General features: G+C 44.9%; 1 long non-coding RNA gene and 1 other non-coding gene across 4 annotated transcripts; both read right to left on the reverse strand.

The window, feature by feature from the left end:
• Window positions 1-1447: 1447 nt before the first annotated feature.
• Window positions 1448-6946, reverse strand: LOC106509069 (uncharacterized). 3 transcript variants are annotated; one of them, NR_201401.1, is made up of 3 exons: window positions 6835-6946; window positions 3553-3767; window positions 1448-2080 (listed from the first exon to the last, which is right to left on the reverse strand). It is a non-coding gene; the product is annotated as an uncharacterized LOC106509069 (long non-coding RNA).
• MIR122 (microRNA mir-122) lies at window positions 1902-1986 on the reverse strand. Its single transcript, NR_031532.1, has one exon. It is a non-coding gene; the product is annotated as a microRNA mir-122 (primary transcript).
• Window positions 6947-14013: the final 7067 nt, after the last annotated feature.

Genomic DNA, 14013 nt, shown 5'->3' on the forward strand with positions numbered 1-14013 from the left:
AGCCCATGAGGCCATCCTTGAATTGTGGCTGAGCCTGGGAACCGTTTGGAGCCTGGAGGCTCTGGGTCAGCCAGGGCTGTAGCAGTTGGCCGGGTCATCAGGTTGGCTGGTCCAGGTCTGGAGGGTTTGACCACCATCTTCCTAACCCCACCCTGCAGCTTAGATGTTCCTTCCCTTCTCCTTCACTTCATGGTCCCAGGGTTCTGGAATATGTGGCTTTCTCTGCATTAGGAGGGCTCATAGGGAAAGATGGTCATGTGACCCACCCCTCTCCGATTCTATGGCTTTCTCCCCGAATCCTTTGACAAAGCACACGGGTAGGGGGGAAGGATTTTGACCCCATGTGGGTATGATGAACCCAACTTCTCCATATAGCCTCTGTCTTGAAGCATGAGGGAGGGTTTGTGGCATAACCAGGCCCAGGAAGGACACAGATAAAGGAGAGAACCTCAGGTTTATGAGACGCGTTGTCAGCTGTGGCTGCACGATCAGACCACTCCAGAACCTTCCTCACTGCTTACCTTCTGTGGAAGGAGCCCCAGTCCTGGCATCTTTACCCTGTGTTGTGCGGATCAAATGGAATGGCGCACGGGGTGGGGGTGGATTTGTGTAACAGGAGAGCCCTCTGCCAACTCTCCATCAACTCTGCCATCTCTACCGACTCCCCAGAAAAACACAAAAAAAGGAATGTCCGTGTATTAATTATTCCAGGGGGGTCTGGTTCTCCTCTTAAGAGTGGCCAATGCCAGGAGGGAGGAAATGGGAGGTGGAAGGAGATGTAGGGCAGGCAGGAATGGACCTCCTCTTCTCGGGATGGCAGCCTCTTAAGGCCTTTGCCGTGTGTCATAGGTATGTGGGCTGCACGCACATGGTCCTCTCCAGTAATGGACTTGGAATTATTTTGCAAAGTTTTGCTCACGTGGTTCCCTATTACATGTAACTGGAACAATGAGAATGGTCCCAAACAGAATGTGAGCCAGTGAGTGCCCCCTTCTGGAAATGATTTCAGACACATTTAAGTTAAAAATATTTTTTGTGCCTTAGGCAGTGCCTGGCACATGGTAACCACTCAATACGTATTTATTTGCTAAATGAAAGGTTGAATGAACTGGTCTCTGAAGGTTGCTCCAACCCTTTCAATTGGATTAAATTTAGCCAACTCACAGGAGAGGTTTTAGTCCAGCATAAACAGAACGCACTTCTTACTTTTAGCCTCTCAGAGAAAGAATGTGTTTCAAACCAGACCACCCAGCTGGTCCAAGTATCCTGGAAGCTGCATGGATTTTAAATGTTCAGATTTGCCAAAGCAACTCACGCAGAGTTCACGCGTCATTTCCGGATAGAAATTCACTGAAACATAAGGAAGGAGGACCTAGCATATACATTTAGTAATCAGCCTGGTAATGGATGAAAATCAGTAGAAACCAAACAGGTTCTAGAATTTCTGGAAGGTCCCTTAGGCCATGTATACGTTTATTAGAAAGTTGTCTTTTTATGATGAAAAGTAGAAGACCCACGTACCATAACTTTTTACCTATAAGCACATGATTTGCAAAACCTAGATTGCATCTGGTTTTAGTTTTCCATAACTAACACTTTCCTAACTATTCCCTTCAGCTTGAGCATAGGTTGAACAATTAATTACCATGTGCCTAGCCTTGTGCCGGTTGCTTGGGGAACACTGCAATCTTTTTATTGACTCAGGAAAACAAGAACATTCATCATCAGCTAAGTTATTTAACAACAGAGTGTGAGAAGCAACGTTCAGATGACATATTGGATATGAGCACTAAAGGACCAGAATGTCCTCAGTAATTACCCAGGACCAGGAGCACTGCTATAAGATGAACCTTCTTGCCCATACCAAACAGATGCCAAGGCATTTAGTGAGCGGAAGGATTGCCTAACAGTAGCTATTTAGTGTGATAATGGCGTTTGATAGTTTGGACACAAACACCATTGTCACACTCCACAGCTCTGCTAAGGAAGATCTGTAGCCGTGAAAGTGTTACTTTCACCTGCACATTCCACCATAGCCACTGAACATCATCAGAGAACCTCGCCAGCTCCACAGAGAGACCTGAGCAAAGAAAAGAGGGATAATGGGTTGGGAGCATCTTGAGCAATGGAAAGAAATAAAGATGTCGGACTGCTGTGTTCTGGGAGAGTCGAGCTAATAAAGCGACCCATTGCCTTGCATGCTGCTACCACCCACAGAGACCTCCACCCAACAGGAAGAAACACTTATGGAAATGCATGGGAAGTCTGTTGGCACCAATTTTCCAACAGGGCTAAGGGAGAAAGACACTCTAGAGGGAATTGATTTTAGGAAACAAATGCCTAGTGGAAGACCCCATTAGACGCTGTAATAACATGACTGGATTAATGGATCCTCCCCAATGCTCTCCTCACCATCTATCCCAGTCCATGACCAGTAAATGTGGTTGATTCTGCAGTCTAAAAACAACTATTTTGCATAGGGACCTAGCATGGAGATGTGCTGTCATCGATTCTCAGTAGCAGCTGTTGGATACAAGGCCATCCAGCGGCGCTCAGATTTTAAATCTTGTTCACTGCAGTGGTTTCCCACTACAGGAGCAGGTGGGAGAGGAGAGGAGGGAAATGGAGAGAGAGGAATGATTGCATTTTTTGGTTAATCATACTCTTTTTCTAGCAAAAGGGAGCCTCCTGTGAATAAATCCCTCCTGGTTGACTTGATTTCCTGTTAAAAATGGTTTCTGACTGACACATGAACTCCTGCCCACAGTGGAAAATGAGAGGAAATAAAGAATTTTATCTAATCCTTTCTTTCCCTCCCAATGCTGGAAATGGAGAGGGATGGAGGCCAAGTTTACTCTTTCCCCGGGATAACTGAGCTGTTCAGCAGGGCCTGGCTTTGGATGAAATTTCAGCCCATTCTTAACAACTTGGAAATGAACGCTTCTGCATTTTTTTTTTTTTTTTTTTTTTTAGTAAAAATACCCCTTATTCAACATGAAACCACCCTCTTTAGCCTGGACTGTGCCGTTGTTAACACACCACGAAAGCCACTCGGCTTCCATGGGACTGGAGTGTTGATCCTGCCTTTTTTTTTTTTTTTTCTTTCCAGTTCTATCAAGATCTATAACATATATATGTTTTAACTGTGCAGCATCAGCCCCTTGTTTTCTGTTTCACTATTTTGATTTGTTTGTGACTGACATCCTCCAGCTCCTGTCTGTGACCCTGGCTCACCTTTACAGGTGTGCCAGGCAGCAGGAAGGTGCCACTTGGCCACTGTTAGACTCACTGTCTTCAGGGGAACTTTTCCCCTGGGCACTTTCACCAAGACTCACACCGAATACCAACCCTAGATTCCCAGGTAACCCCTATCGCTGCCATAGACCTCTGGCACACTGGGTGCGGCCACAGTGGACATCTTGGCATGATGAGCCATCTCTGGCCTTCCCTACAGCTCTTTCTAAAGACTTAGGCAGGCTCATCTGCCTTGTCTCTGCCCGAGAGATTTAAACAGGAAGCCCCATTTCCTGGTCATTCAAGAGATGTTCTGACCATGGCGAGAGGCTCCAGAAATCTCTTAGCTCAGCTGGAAAGAATCTTGGGGAGGAAACAGTTCACCAGTGACAAAGGTCCTGGTAGGGCATCCTTGGAGAGCTCTCTAGTGGTCGAGATCTTGAGCCCATTTCACTTCCCAGAATCTCATCGCGGCGTCTGAGCTCCCCTCTGCTGCTCCAGGGGGGCCCTGGATGCTTCAGGCTTTCATTACTCTGCAAAAGACAGGAAAAGGAAGGAAGCGTAAATGGAGGAAAAAAAGAAAAGAGAAGAAGCAGTTAATGCATTAACGGTAAATCTTACCAAACCCCTCCCCCAATAAAACTCTTATTTCTTTGGTCTAAGAAACGCACGGCGAAGAAGAAGTCCTTGAATTTGTGGAAAAGATTTTCTTTGCTACCCATTTGTAGAAAGGTTTACCTAGTCACACTGTCCACAGAGGCATGGTTTATAACAGGGAAGACTGCAAGCAAAATGTCCAATTATGGGAAGTGTGACATAATTATGACACACTCCGGTCCTTTAAGGTGATATTGTAGAAAAGTGGTTATTGACTTGGAAAGAGATTCAAGAGCTGTTATTGAATGAAGAAGTCGTTTACAAAACAATATACACAGTATGAGCCTCTTTCTGTGAAAAATGATACAAATGCCAGGGGCAAAAACATCAACTCTTAGCCATGGTTATCTTTGAGTGGTGGAATTATGTTTTGGTTTTTTTTTCTCCTTTTGCTTCTCTGTATTTATTCATTTCTACCATTAATGTAATGCTTTTGTAATGAGAAAAATAATTAGAAAGCAAACATTTTTTTTGGCCATTCCCACAGCCAATGGAAGTTCCTGGAACCCACCCCTCTGAAACGACGCAAGCTGCTGCAGTCAGATCCTTAACCCATTACCACAGTGGGAACTCTAGAATGTAAACAGTTTTAAGCAGCTTTGTGGAGATTTCCTAATAGAAATTCCTTCTTGCAAAACACCCTTATAAAATTAGGTTAAAATTTACCCTTTTCCTACTCTGCTTGTCAACAAGCTTGAAAAGTTAGTGCTGTACTGACAGATAGGCCGCAGGCTAATTTCCTAGCAAATCACTAGTGAAATACTTTATAATGCACTGCAATTATTTTATGGTATTATTGCATCAATCAAGAAACATTTATTGAGTGCCTATTATGTTCTTGGCCTTGTGAACAATTTGAAAATATAACAGCCATCATCTTTTATTTCTTCTTTGATTGTTTTTGCAAGAGTGGTTAAATTATGTCAACCTGCAAAGTAGTTAAAACAGGCAAGTAAAACGTTTTCATTTTTTTCAAATGCTGTCCAATAATGTATCACTAATTTAAAAAATCAGAAGTAGTTAATGCCAGGATCTACTTGGATATATTTTTAAAACTGTGCATAGTCATTTCTCATTCAGGTTAAAAAGAAATCTTTCATATTTTCAAATTGAACAATCAAACCTATATAGCATCAGTTAATAAAACCCAGAAAGTTTATAAGCTGGTTGGAAAATAATTACACCTGTTATTTCCTGTGAAAAAAATTAATGCTTAAGGCAAGAAGCTTGGCTATAAATCCAGGGTGATGTGTCCAGATGCCAGCAGTTTTCTACAGCTAGAAAAGGTCTTGGGGGATCCTGTTTAATTTCTCTCCTCTGTTCTCATCCACATAAATCTCCCACAATCTCTCTTTGTGCTTTACTTCCTGACATTTCCTGAGAGAGCTTGAGTCCAAGGGATTCCTAATGGCTGTTTATTAAAATGAAATTTCTCTGCAGGGTCCCAAGCTCCCTTCCCTCACCTTCCCAACCTAGATGGAATCTCTAGATGGTTCTAGTTGCAGCGGTCAATTCAGAATGCAGTTTTCCCATTGAGCCTGTGGGGATGCAAAACAGGAGAGGCTGGATTTGCTCCTCTTTTAAAGCCAGGGGTTTCCTTTCATAAATGGGGAGGGGGGAGTTCATTAAGGACGAAGATTTTACAAAGCCTAACCCTCCAGTGAAGTCACCAACCTTGTGAGTGTTCCGTGTGCATCACAGCTCCTCGGAAGATATTTCAGATTCGCAAGTACCAAGAACATCATAAAACTCCCTATGCTATCTCAGGTCAGATCGGGGCACAAGCAGCTCATCTTCGCTTTCAGATTTTGTTTCCCAGGGTCTGAGAACATTCTAGGGCCACCTCCAGAGGGCTGAGAAAAGAATGCTTTGGGGAAGTGAAGTGTCACTTTGCTGCCAACCTAACCCTTCAGCACCTAAAAAAGATTCTTAAAAAGCAAATGATAAATGGATGTGCTTTTTCTTAATTCCAAATCCACATTTTCTGTCATTGCAGTTAGATGTGTTAAATGCATCCGTTTGATTCTTAGAGGCTATTATAGTCTAGAAGACAAAGCAAGTCAGTAGCATATGCCTGAGTCTTGTCATTTTGAAAGCACATGAAAATTTTAAAATAGAATGTTCTCCTCAATAGGGAGCAGGGAAGTCTTTCTTTTCTGATTGAAATTCAGCTAGAAGGGGAAATCTGGAAAGCTTATGCCACATCTGTTACACCATTACCTCCAGCCAAGAGGGGATCCTGGGGCAAATTCTCAGCCAAGCTGGGGTCTCAACGGACCCTTTTTAAAGAGAGTTGCTGAGGCTGGGGGATTCCTAGGAACTGGTTTCATTTCTGTGCGGTTGTCCAGCTATTTCCAGTGCTGTCGAGGGACCAATACCAGGGGGACAGAGAAACAAGTCCGATGCTGGTGTTTCAGGAGTAGAGGAACAAAATAGAGTGAGCCTTGGGGCTGTGCCTGCTCCCAAGCATGGGGAGGGGAGGATTCCTGGTCAAATGAACCTTCAAATTCTAAGTATCCTAATGGTGGAATCTTGGTGTTTATTGTGAAGTCAGGCCATCGTTAAACCGGAAATGGCTTCCTACACAGCTCCTCCAAGGCCGGAACTAAAAATCCACGCCACCTCCAGGTGTAGACTCCTCCCTAGCCTCATCCTTTCCTTCCTCTGGGGAGAGAAGAAGCTTTAGCAAAGACTCCAGTTTTCTCAGGCTTTCTGAAGAAATAGAATAACCATGGCAGACAAATTCAAATGTGCAGAGAACACAGCACATAGCTCCGGGGGTGGGGGTGGAGCGGGGAATGTCTTTTTATAAACACCTGGGTCGCAGCTCACCCCACATCTGGAAGTCAGTGGTGCCCCAGAGGAACAGCCTAATTCACACAGGGGAGTTGGAAGGCGCTGGAATGTGGGGGGTGGGGGGTTGGGGGTGGGGGTGGCACTTACCTTGCAGTATGCGAAGGTCTTCTCTGGGCCCAGGGCCCCTTCTGTGTCCGTGAGATGGTGTCTTCCGCGCTCCCTAGTTCTGCAGGCTGTGTGGGCCAAGCCTCGAGCTTGTGAGGGTTTTAGGCCTTGCCCCTCTCCCTTTATGGGATCCAGGGTTTGAAAGTAAACAGTTCTTTCTCTTTCTGATAAGTCACATTAAAGGATCGATTTGGAGGGAGGGAGGGCACGGCCTTAGCCCTTAGTCATCGTCACCTTTGGTCAAGCACACTCAGCAGGACCGGAAGGTCCGCATCACCCCTGCTGCGTGGGGGAGCAGCCGGCAGAAAGGGAGGCCCTCAGCCCTGCTGAACACCTTGTCCCTCAGAAACCCTGATCTGGATGTGTTTTTAACTCTTTCCTCGCAGGAAGACTGCCGTTCAGTACATCGTCACCTCCTCAGATTTCTAGACCCAAAAAAGTCACCTGATCGTGTGAACCTATTACATTAACTGTATCCTTGGCTCATCCTACTTAGAGCTCTTGACCAATATTTGGAAGCCAGTCACACTCTCCACCTGAACTAATCATTTCTGACATCGTTACAATCTATTTATTTGTTTACACCAACAATTACGTATTAAGCGCCTCCTTATCTGCTCAGCTCTGGTATCGCGTTTATCCCAAGACAAACGGAGTTTACATTCCCGTCAAAAAGATAATAGGAGAGCAGGAATATTAATAACCAGCAGAGGATGAGGTCCCTGGTCCTAAATGTCATCTGTCAGCTGCTATTATTTTTAATGTTTCTGATCATTGCTTTTCCACCTCAGGCCACTTTGTCATTTTGCTTTCTTACGCTTTGAAAGGAAGCTGTTTGTTACCCTGTCTAGTGCTTAATGTGCTCTAAAACGAGCTGGTTATCCTGGTCAAAGCTCATGATCCCCTGAGGAGAGGAGGCAGCCTTAACTAGCAGGTCAATTCTCCTCTTGCCCTACACTTAGTTATGGATAGTATTACTTTTCAGGGGAAAATGGACAGGAAAGCAAACTATGCTGTGGCTTTTTCTTTTTCTTTCCTAAGAATCAGTCTCAAGAAATGGACCCCAAGAATTGCCTTTCTCTTTAGTCCTGCTCCTGCTCTCTTCCCTCCAGCCACCTGAGGTCATCCTGCAAACTCGTACCTAGAATCGTGCAAACTTGTACCTAGAAAAGATCAGGGTGTTCCAGGAGGGCTGAGGGACTGACCTTGGCCTTGTGGAGCCTGGCACATTCACAGGGTAAAAGCCCAAATGTTCATCCTGAAAAAGGGAGTAATGCTGGAGTGGGCCCTGTGGAGGTCACCTGGGCTCCAGCTTTGTTCAAGGGCTCTGGTGTCACTGGAATGCCTCACTGGCATTGCCTGTGGTGACTTGCTTTGTACTTTGAAATCTGCTTTTCCTGGTTGCAGCAACCATATTTTTTTCAGAATTACTGCTGGTTTTCCACCATTACAGTGAAACAGATTTCCAAGTCCCCAACGTAGATATTCTCTCAAACAGCAGGATAAAGCCCTCCCACTCCCAGACCTCACCCTTGAGCATCCGGATCACTTTCATCAGCTTCTTTGGTCTCTGAAATTTGATGCGGTTTTGCCAAGACAGTTTTTCTTTTGTTTGGAAAACCCTGGTGAAAACAAATGTTCAACTTTTAGATGATTTCCTTTAAATTCACAGCCATGGTATTTGCAAAGATTTTGAATTTCAGATAAAGGGTAAATTTTGCTCCATTTATAATCCTTAACAAACGTCTTCCAGGAAACCACAGAACTCCTACCTCAGCAGCTTTAAAATGATCCTTTTTAAAAAATGAAGAGGGTGCATTCTTTTAAGATAAGATAGATTTGAATCTTGCAAGGCTGAAGCTCAGCTTGGAATGCCTGAAATCCCTAATGTTTGTATTCAGATACAGTCTTCAATGGGGCTTTGCAAACAGAGAAAACAAAACCAGGTAACTTTCCACTGGTTGAATCTGGAAGCAGGCCTCGCCCCCTGTGGGTGACTCTGACTGTGGTTTTTTTGAAATGGGAAAAAAAAATGATCCCTTCCAAGGAAGAATGCCAAACTTTTCCAGGAAGGAGACTGAAGTTTGGAAACTGGGAATTCTGAATTGTATTCAAGATTCTTTGCCGTTTGAACTTTTGCCTTTGAAAAAAGTCACTTTGTATTTCTGAGCCTTTCATTTCCTCTCTGGGTGGCAAAGCTGAGGATACTGGCTTGTCATTTGCTATGAAACCTTAGGTGAAACAGGAGATGAATTCATTTTGATTAATGAATAGAGAAAAACAAAGATGGAGATAGAGAAATCAGCCAGGTCCTGAACTGTGTTGACTAATCGGTTATTTATTGGACAAGTAAAGAATAAGAGACCAATGAAGTCGAATTAACATGTGAGGGAACCGGCCCAGCACAGAGCGACTGGCACGTTGCTGAGTTGCCCACAGCCTCAGGTTGGCCATCAAGAGAATCAAAATCACTTTTCAAACCAACGTCCCAATCCAGGACCCAAGTGACAACACAGAATGTTGACAGTGAGTCCTTGTTTCGTCATTGTAGTCACACATGGGTCACCTTCTCCTACTAAAGGTCCTCCTTTTACGGCAATACCGTTAGGCATGGGGGCGGGGTAGGAACCTGGCTGCCAGGGGCAGAGGGAAAGGTCACCGCATGAGTGAGTGGTACCCCCTCCTGAAGGCAGTTGCAAACCAGTGGCAGACATTATGAGACTTCTCCTCTAAACTCTTCAGCACATGTCCCCAAGGAATAGGAGTGTTCTGCTTAACCCGAATACCCTTGTCAGAGCTACATTAACAGCAATCACCTAATAGCATCAAATATTTAGCTCATTTTCAAAGTTTCCAAGTATCTCCAAAAATTACTCTTAGAGCTATTTTTTCCTTTGTTAAAAACTATGATCCAGTCAAGATTACCAGTGTGCATTTGTTTCCTCTTTCCTCATTTTGCAAACCACAAAATTAATCTAGATGTTCTCTAGGCCTCTGTCAAAAGGTTCCATTTCCATCCAAGTTTTTCCAAAGATTGGTCACTCCTCTGGGATTTCTAATGAGAGGAGGTCTAGAATGCAAGCCCTTCGAACCTTCTACCTGGCTTCCCTTCTCTCTAAGGCCTCCTCCCTCTGAAAATGAGCACCTAACCTCCGAGTAAACCATCCTTCCACATCCAACCAGAATTTCCAATGAGTCTTCATTCATTCAAGAAATATGTGTTGATAGCCACACTTGGCACTATTCTAGATGCTAGCTATGCAACAGCAAAACCCAACCAACCAACCAAGGAAACCAGACCAAAACGCCTTCCCCCATGGGGTTTACATCGAAAAGGAGGCGAGCAATAAACAAAGGAAGATAGAAAAGTGGGCAGTGAGTTTGGGGGAAGGATTCAAAACACCAACAGGTAGGACCTCACAATATGAGCTGGGAGCAGAAGGAGGTAAAAGAGCCACGGGGAAGGGCGTCTCCAGGCAGAGGGACCTGCAGGCTCATGTGCATGTCAGGACAGCAAGAAGGCCAGTGAGGCCAGTGTGGTGGGGCCAAGGGCAGAGTTAGCAGATGAGGTTGTGTGGTCACCTTCTCATACTCATTCGGTGTCGAGAGATCCAGTAGGGGCTTGGCTGTACACTACCCACCGTAGGTGGAAAAGGAACACTTTGTTTTGATTACATTTATTACAGTAAAGAAGAGGTGAATCGGAAATGGAATAATTATTCAGGAATTAGTTCCACCTCAAGTTCATTTCCTAATTAATTGAATCTAAGAATTTTTCAAATATGCCACACTCAGATTTTCAAGATGTTGAAACACAATTTCCCCATTTTTAACATCAGTCAAATACAGTAATTTGAATACCTTTTATTCTCTCCCCTCCTTTGTTGACCTTGTTCTTTCATAAAGATGTTAGGACCCTGGAGCTAAACTGTCTGGGTTCAGACCCCAGCCCTCCCCTCCCCGCTTACCAGCTGTGTGATCTTGAGCTAGGTACTTAACCTCTCTGTGCCTCAGTTTTCTCATTTATAAATTTGTGTTAATAGTAGTACCTATTTCATAAGGTCTGTGTGAGGATTAAGTGAATTAATGTATACAGAGCGTTTAGAACAGTGCCTGACACATGGAAAACACTTTCAGATGTTAATATTATTAAATCCTTATAACATCTTTGATTCTTCTCGTTTCAATTTTAAAATCAGAAAGGAGTTCAAAGACCCAGCAGAGGTCAAGGCTGGGACTTGAAGCTCACTCTTTCGGGGCAATGCTACTGCTCTCTGCAGCTGCCCTACCCGAGGAGGCTGCATTCCAACACCTGTGACTTTGTTTTTCCAAGAGGAGCTCAAAGCTTTGGGCACTGTGGACAAACTCTTTAGTGTCACGCTGATTCTGACCTGATCCATGATCTTTGTCCAGATGTTTTATCGTGTTTTACAAACCACTCACCTGTCCTTGAGCATTTCTACTCCAGTGAGCATGAGAATGTGGAGGGACAGAGCAGGCCTCTGCTGAGACTCACCAGGGTCCCTGAGAACAGATCCTTCTCAGCAGCCACAGAGCCCTGGGCCTCCTTTCCTAAGAAGGGAGTGGTGCCTTGTGACTTGGGTGTCCTTCCTGCAAGGAGACTCGACAAGACCAAATGCTGTGTCATAGATCCTCAGGGTAGAGGGGCCAATCCCAGCTCTCCCTCTCACTCTTGGTGACTTTCAAGGAATTTTGACAGCCCCTTCTTCTGTCATCAGAGACTACATGTGGAAAAAGCAAAGTCATTTCATGAAATGCCACATGAAGAAAGAGTTGAGTTGCTGTATTCGTTCACTTTTTCATGGTCTATCCTAGGTAGCTTCCTACCCAGACTTGAGCTGGCATCACAAATTATCTCTCCCCCGCCCCACCTCCCTAGGAGCTGAGTGAAACTCCTAAGTATAAATGGTCAAGGGTTAAAGGAGCAGAATGACTCTTGTGATATTATGATCCATAATAAATATGTATTTGGTCTTTGTCCCCAGGTCTGGCACAGAGCTCCTAAAACCCTTGAAATGCTAAAGGTGTCTTTTGTGATGTTGTTGAAGTGGTTTTTAGAACCTTGGGGGCTGGCTGCCAAAGGACCTAACCATGTGATCAGAGAGGTGCAACTTTTGGTCTCACCCAGACCTCTGCAGAGGGAAGAAGGGTAAGAGGTTGAATCAATCACCAGTGATTTAACCCATCATGCCCGTGTAATAAAGCCTCCATAAAAATGTAAAAGGCACTGAGTTCCCGTCGTGGCACAGTGGTTAACGAATCCAACTAGAAACCATGAAGTTGCGGGTTCGATTCCTGGCCTTACTCAGTGGGTTAAAGATCTGACATTGCCATGAGCTTGTGGTGTAGGTCGTAGACGCAGCTCGGATCCGGTGTTGCTGTGGCTCTGGCACAGGCTGGTGGCTATGGCTCCGATTAGACCCCTAGCCTGGAAATCTCCATATGCCGTGGGAGCGGCCCTAGAAAAAGGCAAAAAGACAAAAAAAAAAAAAAAAAAAAAAAAAAAAAAGGTAAAAGGCTGAGGTTCAAAGAGCTTTTGGGTTGGTGAACATGGTAGAGATTTGGGAAGAGTAGCTGGCAGAGGGCAGGGATGCTCTATGCTCTTTCCCGGTACCTTGTCCCGTGAATCTCTTCTATCTGGCTGTTCTTGAATTGTATCTTTTTTTTTTTTTTAATAAACAGGTAATCCAGTAAGTAAACTATTTCCCTGAGTTCTGGGAGCCAATTTAGCAAATTAATGGAACCCAAGGAATGGGTCATGGGAATCTCTGACTGGGCAGAAGCACTGGTGACAACCTAGACTTGCAGCTGGTGTCCGGGAGGAAGAGGGTCAGTCTTGTGGGACTGAGCCTTTAACCTATAGGATGTGATGCTGTCTCCAGGGAGATAGCATTCAGATTGAACTGATGTAGGACACCATCTGGTGTCTGAGAATTGCTTGGCGGTGTAGAAAACCCTCCCACACATTGTAATTGGTAGCCAGGTTCTTAACCACCTTCTCTGAACAATCTTAAATGCGCCCTGGGTTGGTGGTCTCCACCATAATTTTCTTGAAGGCCAAGGCTAGCTGTATGAAATAGTTCATAACATATATCCTTACAATGGTATTCTTGAAATAGAAACCTGGCAGGGAGTTCAGAGCTGCTTAGAGAGTCGTTGTAATAATGTCCCCTCTGTTTCGCTCTTGGGCCAGCCTTAGACTGAGAAGTTAAGGGGCCACTCCAGGGGCCATGTTCCTCTTAAGCACTGGGACGTTGTGCCTCTCACAAACCCCACTTAGATGGAGGGTCCTCCAAGGAAACCCCCATCATTTTGTGCAGTTCATTCTTCCTTTCTCCTCTCCCTGTTCCCATGGCCTTTACCGCTTATACAGGGAGGCATTCACAGACACTGACCTCCAGCCCTGGGGCTCCCCTAAGTCTTGCCCACCAGCACCTGCCAACAAAACTTTCTCTACCCTCATTGTTTCCCCTTCAACCCCCACTTCCCAGCACACTTAGGTAATGGTAGAATTAACTCAAGGATTACTCTGAATTAAAACAATGTTCAATGGAAAATTTTTTAAAAATCAAAGTAATTAACATGCTTCCTGTCCTGGCTGCAGCTGCTCTTTGTTTCACTTTTGTTTTTGAGTCAGGCAGAAAATGGAATCAGCATGTAGTTTGTCTTCTAACGTAGAGCCACCAACTCCAGAATCCACTGAGCTAAATGCCAAATTGGTTCTTGGATCAGTGGTCTTACTGTCATGCCTGGACCCCTGAAGGAGTATCATGCTATCCCCTTCATTCCTCTTCTGACCCCAACTCTGCTCTCCCCAGTCACCTACTAAGGTCCAAATGTCAGGGGATTAGCGTGGTTAAGATGAAAATCTAGACCAGGGGTGTGGATGCTAATTCCCCACCTTGGGCCTGATGGGGACTGTTGGGCACAGGAAGAGGCCACTGCTGATGCTCATGTCAGATGAAGAGCAAGGCCTCAAGGAGCTCATGGCTGGATTGAAGAGACATGGCTTTAGAATGGCTTCTTAACCCTACTGAGATCATATGCACACAGTCCCTCAGTGAGCAGTAGAGATGGGAGTCCGGGGTCAGAGCAGGGATCTCAGACTGAGCGCCAGCCAGCGTTCTGTGGGAGGGTGGC

This window comes from Sus scrofa, chromosome 1 (assembly GCF_054392235.1).
Source record: "Sus scrofa isolate SSC_HxYL_T2T_F1_AM1 chromosome 1, Sscrofa_HxYL_maternal_Yorkshire_Landrace_v2.0, whole genome shotgun sequence".
NCBI lineage: Eukaryota > Metazoa > Chordata > Mammalia > Artiodactyla > Suidae > Sus > Sus scrofa.